Source organism: Vulpes vulpes, chromosome 12 (genome assembly GCF_048418805.1).
Source record: "Vulpes vulpes isolate BD-2025 chromosome 12, VulVul3, whole genome shotgun sequence".
NCBI classification, from domain to species: domain Eukaryota; kingdom Metazoa; phylum Chordata; class Mammalia; order Carnivora; family Canidae; genus Vulpes; species Vulpes vulpes.
In genome coordinates, this window is record NC_132791.1 from 48,996,459 (window position 1) to 49,012,709 (window position 16,251).

General features: G+C 38.9%; 1 protein-coding gene across 13 annotated transcripts in view; it reads left to right on the top strand.

Moving 5' to 3' along the window:
• Positions 1 to 16,251, top strand: part of KLHL3 (kelch like family member 3) — a 271,050-nt gene that overhangs the window by 76,454 nt on the left and 178,345 nt on the right. For 6 of the 13 annotated variants that reach the window (XM_072728520.1, XM_072728521.1, XM_072728529.1 and 3 more), the window contains 3 exons: positions 10,750 to 10,880; positions 13,270 to 13,413; positions 13,735 to 13,838. The exons of 1 other annotated variant lie outside the window; for it this stretch is intronic. The gene's annotated coding sequence lies outside the window, so the exon portion shown is untranslated. The remainder of the gene's footprint in view (positions 1 to 10,749; positions 10,881 to 13,269; positions 13,414 to 13,734; positions 13,839 to 16,251) is intronic. 6 more of the 13 variants (XM_072728519.1, XM_026001314.2, XM_072728531.1 and 3 more) reach the window with 2 other exon arrangements.

Sequence of the window (16,251 nt, forward strand, 5' to 3'; positions counted from 1 at the left end):
AAACCTTGAACTAGACCCTTGTCTCTTGACTTCGTGTACCAGCTGCCTCATCAGGCACTGGATTCTTAGGGTTTTTGTGGGGTTTTTTTTTTTTTTTTTTGGTTTTAATCTTTTTCTCTCCTATTTGAAAAAATTATAAAAATAATACATGTTTCTAGTAGAATATTTAGAAAATATAGGTAAGCAAATAGGCAAAAAGAATGGGAAAGGAAGGGAGGAGGCAAGATGAGACAAGGAAGAGAGGTCATCCGAAAGTCCTGTCACCTGGGCATAAACACTGTTAACATCTTGGAATCTTTCCTTTCAAACATTTTTTTAGGTGGTATGCACAAATGTGCACGCGTGCATGTGCACACACATTTGTCTTTGTTTTTAAATTGAGAAACTTTGTAGGAAGTAGAAAGGCATAAAACTTGAACTACCAGGAGATGGCTGTCTTATAACAGTGTCTGGGAGTCAAGGACTCCTGTAGAAAACCAGAAGGCATCTTCTGAGATCCCAGGATGAGGAAGACTGCCTCCAAATCAATAACTCAATAACCTTTGCTTGTAGGTTCTATGTTCCCTTAATAGAGAAGAATTTGACTCACTGAAAAAGACAGAGTTCTGTCCTGCTTTGGCCTTTTATACAGAATTTGGTTTTTGCTCTGATAGAGTTATAAGGGAGCTTACTCTCCAGGAGACTGGTTGCCCTGGAAGATTGGCCTTTGACTTCTTAAACCTGTTTGCTCCAGGAACCTGTCAGCTTAGTTAATTGGAAGTTAATAGAGCATTTTCTTTCAGTCCTGGGATCTACCAGTTAACCGACTCTTACTGGCATAACTGTTATTGGCAAATTACATTTGAGCCACGAATAAATACATTTTGCCCTTAAGCCTCCTCTGGAACCAAGGTGTGTTTTTTGTGTTTGTCCTCTTGCCATTGCATACTTCTGAGCACTGGCTGTTATAGTTTATTTATTTTTATTTTTTTATTTTTTTGCTGTTATAGTTTATATGGAAGTTTGGCATTCTTAATCTTCAGGTACTGAGTCCAGGGAGTACAGGCCCAGGTATATACCATTCAGATCCACTTACCACTTCCAGGCAAAGATTTGTTATCCTCAGATTTATTCTGTATCTACTGTTTGCAAATATTAATTGATTCCCCACTTTGTGCCAGATGCTATAGTTGACACTGGAGTCACTATAGTAAATAAGGTCCAGTCCCTGCTTTCAAAGAGCTCATGTCTTGTGATGCAGGAACACGTATAATAAATAGGCCTTCTGGGTTCTACATGGTAGGTATGCATGGGATGCCATGACAACAGTGACTAGGGGATCCTCACAGCCCTGACATTTTAAACTGAGTCCCAAAGGACTCAGGGTTTTATAGTTCATTGATATTACCATAATCTCTGTGTAATTAGGATTATGTCTTTCTACTCTCATTGGGTAATTAATAAAACATAGATTTGAATACACTCACATATTAAGTAATTACTGCTTAGCTGGTTTTTAAAGAAATAACTTTTAAAAATCTATACATATTAAATGTTTTTTCCTTGTCTGGTCCTGTCTTAATTACTGAGGTGGCAGTGGACTGCTGGCATAGAGGAAATAATGGATGTAGTTCAAGGTCTCTGAAAGTTCTCAGTCTGGTTAGAAGAACACATTTAAAATAGAGAATCCCAATAAACAGTCAACATCCAAATGTAAGATGGATGCGTTCCTGTCACCAGCACCCCACTCCCCCCATCCTTTCACTTTTCCAGCAGGGGAAACACCATCCCAGCTTCAAGAAGGAGTTTGATTTGTGTGTAGAAGCAGGGGAAAGAGACCCACCTTGCCTTCCTAGGCCCACTGGAAATACCTGTTGTCTTCATTCTCTGGTTTATTGCACAAGCTCATTTATTGCATAGATGACTTAGGGAAAGTTATAGGAATTCCTGAGCACTTCAGCATTGAAGTACTCCCCCTTGCCCTCACCAAGGATCCTTACTCTTCTCTTGCTCAGTATATTCTCATATGGGCATAGAGTATATGAGTATACTCTATATATGAGTATAGAGATAAATTAAGTCTGCCTTCAGTTCCTCTTCACTTTCTGTTAGGCAGCTTTCGCCCTAGCCGGAAGGAAAGCTTCAGAACCAAGATGCTGAATTACCCCTCTGATGTATTCTACCCTCTTTGATGGTTCAAATAGATTGTAAATTCTTTAAAACTGTTTCTTAACACTTTTTCTATATCTAACACAGTGGTAAGTATATAGTAAAGACTTTATATAAGTGTGTGTGTGTGTATATATATACACGTATATATCTATATGCTTATCCAGTGTGTATATATATATATATATGTATGTGTATACACATATATCTCTATATCTTTATTATTCTACAAAAGCAAAGCTTACAGTATGACGGATTGAGTCTTTTCCCTGGGCTGATGAACTATGTCATTCCTCCTCAGCATGGAGTGGGGAGCAACTTCTTTGAGTTGAAGCCTCATGCATGTTGCTCTGTCAGGTTACTCATACCTTTTTCAGAATATCATATTTTCCATTGCAGATGAGTACACACCATACACACTTAAACCACACTGGGGTGTTCTTTATTTTGAATCATTTGTATTGTTGGTTCTCTCTGTTAGAGATTGTTTGGGTATTATTCCTGGGGAAATCTTTAGAAATAGGCAGAGAGAAAGCTTAGGGGACTTGTTGCAAGGATGGTTTAGCGTTTTTCATTCACCTCTGGTGCACTGGACAGACATATTCAGAATAGTTTAGTAATTTTTTGAGGGCATAAATATTTGTTCATTTCACTAATAGCCATCTTTTCTAGAAAAAATTAAAGATATAAAATATTACTCTCAGTCCAAAATGGTTTGGGGTCGGGAGATAGAGGAATAGGTTCTGGATTGTTGACCCGAGGACACTGTGTTTCCAAAGCTATCTGCAAATATCATTAAGTTCCAGCCTCAGATTCCTAGAAGGGAGAATACAGGCCCATCAGGCAAAGGAGAAAATAGGTCTTATTTCATTTGCCAAGTAGCTCAGCAGATCAGATTGGTGGACCAGAACCATAAATACTATTAAATAGGAAGTTGACTTCCTGAAGTCTTTCAGTGTTTCCTCTCAAAAATGATTTTTACCTCTCCTGGGCTCCCACAACTCTTGGTTTATACTTCCATCATACTTTCCTTTTTTTTTTTTTTTTTACTTTTTACTATTATTTATTCATTATCATGTTATAACATTTTACCTTTTAAAATTATGTTTTTGAAATATAATTAATATACAGTGTTATATTAGTTTCAAGTATACAATAAAATAATTTAACAATTCTACACATTACTTAGTGCTTATCACTATAGGCATACTCTTTTTTTCATAGTACAAAGAAACCAGAAATACATTTATTGACAGATAAACCATTTGCTTTCATGTAATTGTTGGAATTATCTGAATTACTTACATACATACGCATATTTTAAATTTTATTTTTTTACATTCCAGTATAATTAACATATGGTCTTATATTAGTTTCAAATGTACAAAATACTGATTCAAGAATTCTGTACATTACTTAGTGTTTATTACAATAAGTGTACTCTTAATCCCCTTTATTTATTTTACCCATCCTCCTACCCACCTCGCCTCTGGCAACCAGTGTTTGTTCTCTGTATTTAAGAGTCTGGGCTTTTTATGTTGGTCTCTTTTATCCTTTGGTCATTTGTTTCTTAAATTCTACATGTGAGTGAAATCATGTGGTACTTGTCTTTCTCTGTCTGACTTATTTTACTTTGTATTTTACATAATATCTAGTCTATCCATGTTGTAAAAGGCAAGATCTCATTTTTTTTTATGGCTGAGTAATACCCCATTGTACCTATATATACCACATATTTATCCATTCATCTATAGACGGACACTTAGTTGCTTCCATATCTTGGCTATTATAAATAACAACACTACAATAAACATGGGGTTACATATGTATTTTTTTGAATTAGTGTTTCTGTTTTCCTTGGGTGAGTACCTGGTAGTGGAAGTACTGGATCATATGGTAATTCTCTTGTTAATTTTTGGAGGAACTTCCACACTGTTTTCCACAGTGGCTGCACCAAGTTGTATTTCCACCAGCAGAGCAAGAAGGTTCCTTTTTCTCCACATCCTTGCCAACACTTGATATTTCTTACCTTTTGGTTGTAGCCATTCTGATAGGTGTGAGGTGGTGTATCATTATGGTTTTGATTTACATTACCCTGTCCATCATACCTGCTTATGGACCTGTCCTGTCATACCTGCAGAATGTAAGCCACTTAAGGGGAAAGGCATGCATTCAAAAGTACATTTAATTCACTACTTTTTTGGGTAAAAATAAACATAAGAAAAACTATTATTGATAGTTATACATTAGTGACTTTCACTTCATTAAAGCTCAAGATAAATTTAGAAGAAAGAACCGTTTAATAGAAGGAGATAGCTCTTAGCATGGAGTCATAAATATCGCCATAATATTTAATCATAGATTGGAGATCTCTTTTGAATGCTTAAGGTGGTGGGGATCAAGGTTAGAGGGGTGGTAGGAGAGTTTAATGAAAGCCTTTTCCTGCTTTTAGTGGTTTGGTCAGAATCATTTTAATAGGGGTGCCTGAGTGGCTCAGTCGGTTACACTTCCGTCTTCAGCTCAGGTCATGATCCTGGAGTCCCAGAATTGAGCCCCATCCTGCATTGGGCTCCCCGCTCAGTGGCAGTCTGCTTCTTCCTCTCTCTCTGTGCCACCCCTCCCATCATAAGCGAGTGCACATACACACACTCCCTCTCTCATTCTCTCTCTCGAATAACTAAATTAAATCTTAAAAAAAAAAAAAAGAATCATTCTAGTCATGGAAAGTAGAATCAATGTGGCTTTACCAAGTAAGTATAATATCGTATTAGATCTTAATTATAGGACTAACCACTATCTGTCAGAAGAGATAGAAGGGATTATCTAGGGAGAATCAACTGTTTTCTGGGCCAAGAGACTATAGTCCTGTACCTTTAAAATTCTGAGCTACACCACTTGAAGTTGGTTTTGAAATAAGAGTTTTTATTGCAGCTTATACTGTAAGACTGCTACATTTTATTTCATTTTGGTGTCTTGCAGTGCTTTTGTTGTTTATTTTTTCAAATGAGAGAATAGAAAAGGAAGGAAAAAGATAGGGAGAGGGAGGGAGGGAGGGGGAGGTAGAGAGAAGGAAGAGATTTTTCAGGAGGGGACAACATGAAGGCTAATGTGCAAGAAAAAAATCAATAGAAAAATCATATGTGTTCAAGAGAAATATTATCTTTTATTCAGAAAAAGAAGATATGTGTTATATTTTTTTAAGATTTTATTTTATTTTTTATGAGAGAGACACAGAGAGAGAGGCAGAGACACAGGCAGAGGGAGAAGCAGGCTCCATGTAGGGAGCCCGATGCAGGACTCGATCCCAGGACCCTGGGATCACGCCCTGAGCTGAAAGCAGACGCTCAACCGCTGAGCCACCCAGGCATCCCTGCATTACATTTTTAACAGACAAATAAGCTGTAGCTCAAATGTAATAGTATAAAGAAGATTTATCCAAGGAGGAGATAAAGCTGGTCATGATTTAGTAGAAATCCTTGAGCTAATCGCTAATGCACTAGCTTAGTATTCTTTTTGAAAGTATTCTTAGCTGATTTTTCTATGTGACATTGTGAGGAAGAGGGATATTTTTTAAAGTTTAAGTCTTAAGGTTTATGAGAGGTTTAAAAAATCTGGAGCTAATTATAAAAGTGCTACTGATAGGGATCCCTGGGTGGCGCAGCGGTTTAGCGCCTGCCTTTGGCCCAGGGCGCGATCCTGGAGACCCGGGATCGAATCCCACATCGGGCTCCTGGTGCATGGAGCCTGCTTCTCCCTCTGCCTATGTCTCTGCCTCTCTCTCTCTCTCTCGCTGTGTGGCTATCATAAATAAATAAAAAAAAAAAAAAAATTAAAAAAAAAAAAAAAAGTGCTACTGATAAAGCCCCTCAGACCCAATTATGGATGCATCATGATCCCTATTTAATATACATAGAGAATTTGGGATAAAAAAGCCATTTCATAATTAAAGCTCTATATACATTGGCCATTAATAAATTAGTTAATGTGGGGGCACCTAGGCGGCTCAGTTGGTTAAGCATCCAACTCTTGGTTTTGACTTAGGTCATGATCTCATAGGTCCTGGGATCAAGTTCTGCGTCCACTCCACACTCATTGGGGATTCTGAGATTCTCTCTCCATCTGCCCCTCCCCTTCCCTCTCTCTCTCAAATAAATAAATAAACAAATCTTAAAATAAGTTAGTTAATGTGATTTCTAGCATAATGCAATGCTAAGAAGTTTGTGGTCAGTTCTAGTAGTGCTAGTATCATTGTCACTGAATAAAATGTACTCTTACCATAAATTAGGGAATCTGATTCAAGCATGGGAAGTGCAATACTTGGTTTTAATGTTAAGTTAAAACTATTCCTTCAACCTCCAGTGTAAACTTATTTTGTTAGCTAATTGATAAATTATGATGGGGGTCTTTCTGACTTTGCTAATTAATTGAATAGTTACTTGATTGACAGAATCCCCAGATATGAAAAAGAAATTTCTTTAACACTAAAGAGAGATATCAGTGCTTTTACTAGGCATATCATTAGTAATAACTTCTGTGGGTATTCCATTGAACAACAGCATGTAGGAACATGTTCCCAGCCAGCAGTGCCTCTTGCCTCTGTGACTTTCTCACTGTTATTCTTTGTCCTGAATGACAGCTGCTAGGTTGAGTTAAGTTATTTTCCTAAGAGAAAAGGGCTAGTGTATTGTGTGTTGTGTGTGTGTGTGTGTGTGTGTGTATGTGTGTTGGGCAGATACATGACATAGATAGATTTGGCCTAAAGCAAAACTCAGTAGTATAAAGTTGGTCTCTTATTTTTGGTTCTGGCTTCTTTTTTGTGCATTTTGCTCTATTACCAGCCATTACCTCTCAGTCTTTCATTCAAGAACATCTTTAGCATTGGTAACAATTTTCATATACCTGTTGATGCAAGAGCCAGTCTTATGATCCCTTGGAGATTCATCTGTGTGGATCGTGGAGATGGCAGCATTTTCTATATATTTCCTGAGGTACAAAGCACCAGCAGTGATAAATAAGCATTACCAGTTCCTCCTGGAAATTTTTGTCGAGAAAGCCTTAAAATAGAGGATTTATGCATGTGGTAACCATAGCAATCAAGTGGCAAATTACACCTACCAGGTCATGGTGACAGCTGATCCGCACCTTATGATACTAGTCAAAAATAACATTGAAGATGTTCAGGGGCAACCAGCAGGCTCCAAAGGTCACTGCAGTGGACATCAGCATTGTGTTGATCCTCTTGTTCTTTTTGAGCTGGCTGTGACTTTACCTCTTTCTGTCTTGCTTCTCACTTCTTCTGTGGCGGCAGATAACAAACTTCAAGTAGCAGATGAGGATGAAGGTCAGAGGGACACAGTACTGGGCCACAAGCATGAAGGTGGTGAAGACAAGCTGCTTCATTTTGGAGGGCCAGTTCTCTATGCAGGCCACACCGTGGGTGTAGAGGTCACTGGGGGGAGAGAGAGTGTGAAAAGGTTCATTGGTGTGTGGTAGGACAGAAAGAAGGACATAGGCAACAGAAGGGACAACAGCCAGATCAATGTAATACCCCAGTAGGCATGAGGTGCACTGCGTTTCCAGCCACAGGGATTTGCAGTCATCTGATACCTACCTACCTACCTACCTACCTACCTACCTTCCTTCCTTCCTTCCTTCCTTCCTTCCTTCCTTCCTTCCTTCCTTCTTTCTTTTCTTTTCTTTTCTTTTCTTTTCTTTTCTTTTCTTTTCTTTTCTTTTCTTTTCTTTTCTTTTTTAAAGATTTATTTATTTGAGAGAGAGAGCGAAAGAGAGTAGGGGCAGAGGGAGAGGGAGAATCTCAAGCAGACTCTGCACTGAGCAGTGTATATGATGTGGGGCTCAATCTCACAACCCTGAGATCACAACCGGAGCCAAAATCAAGAGTCAGACGCTTGGGATCCCTGGATGGCGCAGCGGTTTAGTGCCTGCCTTTGGCCCAGGGTGCGATCCTGGAGACCTGGGATCGAATCCCACGTCGGGCTCCCAGTGCATGGAGCCTGCTTCTCCCTCTGCCTGTGTCTCTGCCTCTCTTTCTCTCTCTGTGACTATCAAAAATAAATTAAAAAAAAAAAAAGAGACGCTTAACTGCCTGAGCCACCCAGGTGCCCCAGCTGATACTTTTCAATAGCATTTAATGCAAGTAAGAATTATGGACAGCAGGAAAAGGCTTTCATTAAACTCTCCTACCACCCCTCTAACCTTGATCCCCACCACCTTAAGCATTCAAAAGAGATCTCCAATCTATGATTAAATATTATGGCGATATTTATGACTCCATGCTAAGAGCTATCTCCTTCTATTAAACGGTTCTTTCTTCTAAATTTATCTTGAGCTTTAATGAAGTGAAAGTCACTAATGTATAACTATCAATAATAGTTTTTCTTATGTTTATTTTTACCCAAAAAAGTAGTGAATTAAATGTACTTTTGAATGCATGCCTTTCCCCTTAAGTGGCTTACATTCTGCAGGTAAGAGCTGAGTTTGCACATGGCATCCGCAAATATCCAGTGGTCCCTCAGAGTGTAGATGACAGTAAAAGGTATGCACATGGCATATATACCAAGATGTCAGAGAAGGAGACATTGGCAGTCAGTGATGTTCTGAACATCTCTCTGTACTGGTGATGTTCTGAACTTCTCTCTGCTTCTTAAAGGTGGTAATGATGAGAGAAAGATTTCCAAAAAGACCCATTCTTAAGAACACAGACTATGAGAAGCAAGGCTTGAGAGGGGGTCAACAGGCCTTGATGTAGAAAAATGCAGAGTTGTTGCTTTCTGGCATTGGTTTTATTAGATGCTGGATAGTTTAGAGAAAGTTCCATAATGTTACTGTTGTAAGAAGAGCTTTTCTAATCTTATTTTGGCCATCACTTCTTGGAAAGCACTCGACTCTGAGGCTTCCAGTGAGTAATTAGTAGGGTTTAATCTTCCTTGATCTTTATCTGTGCTTGGTGGAAATGCACCAATAACTTGAGTACCATCCTGAGAGCCTAAAAAATTAAAGAGAACCCAGAATATTAGTGCAAGTCCTTAACAACCTTGACAGTTCTGTAGTGGAATAGGGTCTCTGAAAGGGCACAGAGAGATGGATCTTTCTGTCCTTGCCTTCTTCTCATCTCAGTATGCTTTATTTGTCCCATCAGTATAGTCTTTCGGACTAATAAGGAAGGGAATGTGATAGCATTCTGTTAACTATATAAGGTTGCCCAGATAGATTTTCATTTTGGTCACTTCCTGTGTGTGTGTGTGTGTGTGTGTGTGTGTGTGTGTGTATGTCTATGCCAGCTACGGAGGCCAAAGTACCATGTTTGGTTTGGAGTTGAGTTTCCTTCCTTCCCTCTTCCCTCCCTCCCACCCTCCCTTCTTTTCTTTCTTTCGAGATTTTATTTGAGAGAGAGAGAGAGAGAGAGAGAGAGGCAGGGGGAGCTGCAGAGGGTGAAGGAGCAGCAGGCTCCCTGCTGAGCAGAGAGCCTGATGTGGGGCTTGATCGCAGAACCTGGGGATCATGGCCCGAGCTGAAGGCAGATGCTTAACCAACTAAGCTACCCTGGAGTTGGGTTCCAATTGGAGCATCACTATTTGGTGTTTGTATGACTTTGACAGAAGTCATTTACCCTTCCTGGTCAGGTTTGTTTGTTTGTTTTTGAATAGGCTCTGTGCCCAGCAGGGAGCCCAACATGGGGCATGAACTCATGACTCTAAGATCAAGACCTGAGCTGAGACAAAGAGTCAGACACTTAACTGAGCCACCCAGGTGCCTCTTCTTGCTTAGTTTTCTTATCTGTAAAATGGGGATAAACAGTGTCTGAGTTGTTGTGAGGTTTAAATGATATCATGAGTTTGTCCCTCAGCCCCAGTGTAGAGCACATAGTAGTGTTTAGTATTTATGTGCTGAATAAAGTTAGTCAGTTCCACTGCCCAGAGCCTTTAGTCTGGAGGCTGGAATCACAGCAGGAATCATGCCTGCTATGGAGTAGCATATGCCGTCTCTTCTTTGTACTACTTAGCTCTTTGGGACAGAGCCATACTTTGCACAGGGAGTTTCTGGTATGATGCTCAGATTCTGGAAATCCAGGTGAGGAAGCTGTTGTCCTAGTGAGCTACTCCTCAGAATTAACTTTATTTAGGAAGTGTTCCTCCAATTTCCCCTTCCTCTGGGTCCCTTATTCTGACTTCCAGAGGAAAGGGGAGCTCTGATCCTGTGGATCAGCTTGGCTTAGGGTGGTTGTATTCAGTGGAATCATTCATACAAGAATATACAACAGACACAATGAACTCCCCACCATGTTAAGTGCTGAGATTTCTGGCCCAAAGAGGACACGTTGAAAGAGAGCAAAGGGGAGAAAAATACTCCCCTTTAGGGAGTATTGGCTTATTCTTTAGGAATTGAGGAATACAACATAAATAAAGGAAGCTGAGCAGTAGGAAGAAATGAGAACAGATGTTTGTGTGCTGTTTGTAATTACCCTGGCCTGCCCTCATATCCTGAGTTCAAAGCCTTAGCAGATCCTTATTGGAAAGAAATCACCTTAAGAATACTTGTTATGAAAAAAAAAAAAAAGAATACTTTTTATGTCTGTTGCAGTTTTAACAATAGATACTTCAATGAGCAACGCCATAAAAATATCATGGATGGATAGAAACTGTTGATAAAGACAATATATTTTGTAAAGAAAGACCCAAGGAACTCACCTGTGACTCAGATGCAGTGTGGTGGTAAGTAGAGAGAGCAAAACTGAGAAACAGTGGTATTCAGAATGGTTTAAGGCTTGGATGACTCAGGGATTCAGCAGACTTAGAGTTCACAGATATTGGCTGAATGGGAATATGAAGACCGATTGAAGCTCTTTATGGCAGTCAGTGTACTAGAACTATAAATGAGACATAGAAAGCTTTGATTAAGAGACATCTTCCTAAGCAAGCTTTACTTGGAGGAGGAAAGACATGTAGAGGAAGTGGGCGAAAACTTCATACACAGCTGTGCGTATGCTGGTGTGAGTGCCAGACTTCCTATCAGGAGCCACTATTAGCTGCTAACCAGCTCTTTAATCTTGGGTATGTTACTTGCCTTCTCTGGGCCTCAGTTTCTTCATCTGCCAAATGAAATAAAAAAATGGCCTCCCTGTTTCACACACCTTGTTTTAAGGGTTAATGAAATAATATATTTAAAACATCCTGTAAACTGTTAAACATTATACAAATCCACTTGCTTGTTATTGTTGTTACTGTTATACTTGTTGAACGTTTCAGACAGAATTGATCTAACCCCCATCCTCCAGAGAGCCATAAGTGCTTTCCTATCCGTGGTACTATTTATTTATCCAATTTCATGTTTGCCAGAAAGAGGTAGGATTGTTATATTTTCATTTCATAGATGGAAACCAAACTATAGAAAGGTCTCAGGGCTTAGCTAAAGCCAGGCAAGACCAGCAAAATCTTGTTTGTTTTCTTTCCAGTTCTTATTGTCTACAAGAAAGGAAAGCTTCCTATGAATCCTTCAGAGAAAGGTCTGAATAACAGTTTCCTCTTTACAGATGTGGAAATTCATACTATTTTGAAAAATTCCTAGCAGATTGGTAACAGAGATGGGAATACACATTGGGAACCTGTGCATTGCCTGTTCTGGTTGGTCTGGGTTGTCTGGGCTGAGTGAATGGGGATTACTCATCACACTGCAACAGCTGGTCTGAAGCTTTGTAGAGATCCGTCTCCTCTCCTTGGTGTTGATTAGTAGCAAAGTGCAAATTAACTCCCCAGCCTATAAATTCCTATAGAGACTTGAAGCTCAGAAAAGCCAGAGGAAGGTCAGATAGACCTCATCAGGGAGGAATTGAAAGGGGAGTGCTGGAATTATGTTATCCACGCCCTTCTGTTATCCACACCCATCTCCACCAGACAGAGAAGATTAACAGAGAAATCCTCAAAATGGATGTTAAATGGCAATATGGGGTTTTTACACTTTATATAATTGGTAACTATTAGGTTAAAGTATTTAAATTGTGCATATCCGGAAACAAAGTAATGCTAAGATTTGATGCATAAAAAATTCTTTGGATACATTTCTATTTTAGGAAAGTTCATCTTTGGCTTGTTTGGAAATGACCTGGAGATGTGAAATCTGAAATTACTGAGTCACATTTTGCCCCAAAATATGAGTAGGATTTGGCAGAAGTATATAATCTTTAACCTTCAACTTGACTATATTTGGTTCATGAAGCACATACCTTGAACTGGCTCCATGTATGTGCCTTTTAATGCAGAAGCACAACATTACACATTTCATTTTTATTTATTTATTTATAAGAGACAGAGAGAGAGAGAGAGAGAGAGAGAGAGAGAGAGAGAGGCAGAGACACAAGCAGAAAGAGAGAGAGAATAAGAGAGAGAGAAGCAGAGTCACAGGCAGAGGGAGAAGCAGGCTCCACGCAGGGAGCCCGATGTGGGACTCAATCCCGGGTCTTCAGGATCACCCCCTGGGCTGAAGGCAGTGCTAAACCTCTGAGCCACCCGGGCTGCCCACATTACATATGTTTTATAGTTTTTTTTTTTGTGTTAAACGTTTTAGGATGAACAAAATAAGAGCATTATTCTGCTGAAGTATCTCTATGTATATTTATTATGTATCTAATTTTTTTAAATTAGTGTGTCTTTCTCTTTTTCTCTTCATACAACTCTTTTTTTTTTTTTTTTTTTTGTGCAAGTTTGGGGGCAGAACTTCTGTGTGACTGCCCCTTGGTCTCTGTTTTCGCTTTACCTTTCATTGTCTTTCTCTTTGGCTGCCTGTTGCATTGTGTCCTGTTTCCCCCTTCTTTTCATTGTCCCTAACACAGAAAAATTAAAGCATATTTTAGACTACCTGTTATATTTCATTTGGTTCTATGTTGTCTTGACCTGGAAAAGATGCTACAGGTATTCTAAGAGACCCCCTTCACTTGACATATGTTGCAGTTTTGCAGTTAATTACTGGCAGAATAGGGATCAGAGCTCCTGTCTTCTGGCTCTCAGATTTCCATGCTCTTTCCATTATTTTCTGCTGCCTCTTGTTTTATATTTATTTTTTTCTTTTCTTTTTAGTTAAGATTTTATTCATTTATTTATTTGACAGGGACAGAGAGAGAAAGAGCACAAGCAGGGGGAACAGCAGACGGAGAAGAAGCAGAAGACTCCGCACTGAGCAGGAAGCCCGATGTGGGGCTCAATCCCAGGACTCCTGGATCATGACCTGAACTGAAGGCAGACACTTTTAAAGGTTTTTTTTTTTTTTAATTTTTTTTATCCATTTATGATAGCCACACAGAGAGAGAGAGAGAGAGGCAGAGACACAGGCAGAGGGAGAAGCAGGCTCCATGCACCGGGAGCCCGACGTGGGATTCGATCCCGGGTCTCCAGGATCGCGCCCTGGGCCAAAGGCAGGCGCCAAACCGCTGCGCCACCCAGGGATCCCTGAAGGCAGACACTTAACTGACTGAGCCGCGCAGGTGCCCCTCTTCTCTCCCCTCCCCTCCCCTCCACTCCCTTTTCTCTTCTCTTTTTCTTTTTCTTCTTTTTCTTTTTCTTTCTTTTTTTGTAGGCTCCCTGCCCATTGTGAAGCTCAGTGTAGGCTTAAACTCATGACCATGATCAACACCTGAGCTGAGATCAAGAGTTGGATGCTTAACCAACTGAGCCACCCAGGTATCCCTGTTTTATATTTCTTGAATAAATTTCTATTTTTCTTCTTAATTTTAAACGTAAATGAGTAGAACATTTTCTGATTCTTTTATATTAAAACAGTTTCCTTAATGTAACTTCAGGGAGTCTGTGGCCTTGGGCAAAGGAAAATTTTGCTTATACCATCCCAAGTATTTATGTGAGGGTCCCAGAACAGATTAGGGCCATACTGCAAGCATCCCCCACATAGAACTCTTTCTCCTTTTCCTTAAACCTCTAGGAATACAGATTGTGCAGCTATGTTGATATTTATAACATCTTGCACTTGTTTAGGGGTTGATGATTTTTAAAGTACTATGGCATTCATTATTCAAAAATTTAAGTGTTGACAAAATGGGCTGTCTTACTTGATCTCTATAGCAGTTCTGTACTTTATATAGGAATGATACTTTAATTCTGATTTAGGAACATGGCAACCAAGACCCAGTGACTTGACTTGCTCAAGGTTGCAGAGTTAGTGGCAGAATCAAGAGGAAGACTTCTACTTTCTAAACCATATGCAAAGCAGTATTTCTAGTTTACTGGTCATTTCTTTGTAAAGAAAATCAATCAAGTTAATTGCATTCCATGAAACAAATAGAACTAGAGGCTCTGTAAAGACATATCTTAGAGCTCTGCCTAAGAACAAAGTACTATATTAAACAACCACAAGAAACATCAAGAAACAAATGCCCACTCTTTCATAGTCTTATTAAAAAGTATCATTGGCCTGGTTATTCTATACCATGCAAACTCCTATTTAATGGGTGAATACCCATTCCAAAGGAAAAAAAAAATCACATCTGTCTGTTGCAGAAATGTATGCTGTGTTTTAAGATTTTAGGATAACATTTGATTCTTTTATTTCATGTATTTTAATTTTTCTCTGCTAGAGATGGTTTATCTGTTTTTCCTGGAATTTGACAGTTGCCTGAGTCCATATAAAGTGTTATTGGAAAATGCACACATTTCATTTCTCAAAGCCTAAGAGTTACTTTTTAAAATCAAGCCAATATAGATTATCTGAATTGGCTTTAATTTTCTGTGAAGATTAATGACTAAGTTTGTCATTATAGGGATGTTGAGGTCTTTAATTCTTTAAAATAACAGTATATTAAATGTATCAAGAAAGAAGAGCTAAACTCTGCCAATAAAGTATGCATACCAGGTTTTTAAGTTTATTTACAAACAGATAAACAAAAAGTAATTGAGATTGCATTGTGCCCGTACTAGCATTTGGTGATTTCTTTTGATACTTTTCTTACAGTGTTGCATTCTAAAGCTGTGGGGTTTTTTGTAGGATCACATAAGCAAGAAGACATCTGGTGTAATTAGGCCTGAAAGCACGACAGTTCTAATTTCCAATGATCTTCACATTTTAAAATTAGGTTATTTTAACATGAAAGGAACATTTGAAAAACACACTTGCAAGATATATATATATATATATATATATATATATATATATATATATATATTTATTTATTTTTTTTTTTTTTAGCATTTTAGAAGTTTGTTTCCCAGTCTCTTACCTGTTAGAAATCTCTAGTGCTGTTGCTGTTCTTTCATCTTGTACATGTTTTCCTTCTTCATTTCCATGATTACTTTTCTAAGTTTGTTTCTCTGTCACATAATGCCCTGTGAACTGCCTCTCTAAGTCAAACACCACCACTCCCTCTCCCTTCTTGGCGAATTTATCCACCAAACAGTGAATAGCTTCATTTCAGAAGCTGCTCCCAGAGATGTTTTGGAATCTAGTAGGATCTGAAGGCTTCTGAAGAGCCAGAAGGGAGGAGCCAGAAGTCTCCGCAGCAGCAGTGACATTAGATGGAGCTGTTTATTTATTTATTTTTTTAAAGATTTTATTTATTCATGAGAGAGACAGAGAGAGGCGAGACACAGGCAGAGGGAGAAGCAGGCTCCCTGCAGGGACTCCAATATGGGACTGGATCCCCAGACCTAGGATCATGCCCTAAGCAGAAGGTTCAACCACTGAACCACCCAGCTGTTTAAAAAATATATTCAAAATGTCACTTTTAGTCGTCTTGTGGAGATGATAACAAGAGTGTCTTGAAAACCTGTGGCATTTTCTGGCATATATATTTTAATACCTTTAAAATTAGTTTTGCCAAAGTTAGATCATTGGATTTAAATTTCCCTGGCAAGTTATTAGTCAATGTGAATGGTAGTTCTTAAGAGAATTTACTGTCGGTTAAGAGAGGTTTTATTTCTGATTTTGCTATAACTTATGAGATTAATAAAAATGCTTTTATTTTTATTTATTTAAAAGATTTTATTTATTCGAGAGAGAGAGAGAGAGAGAGAGAGAGAGAGAGAGGCAGAGGGAGAAGCATGCTCCATGCAGGGAGCCTGATGTGGGACTCGATTCCGGATCTCC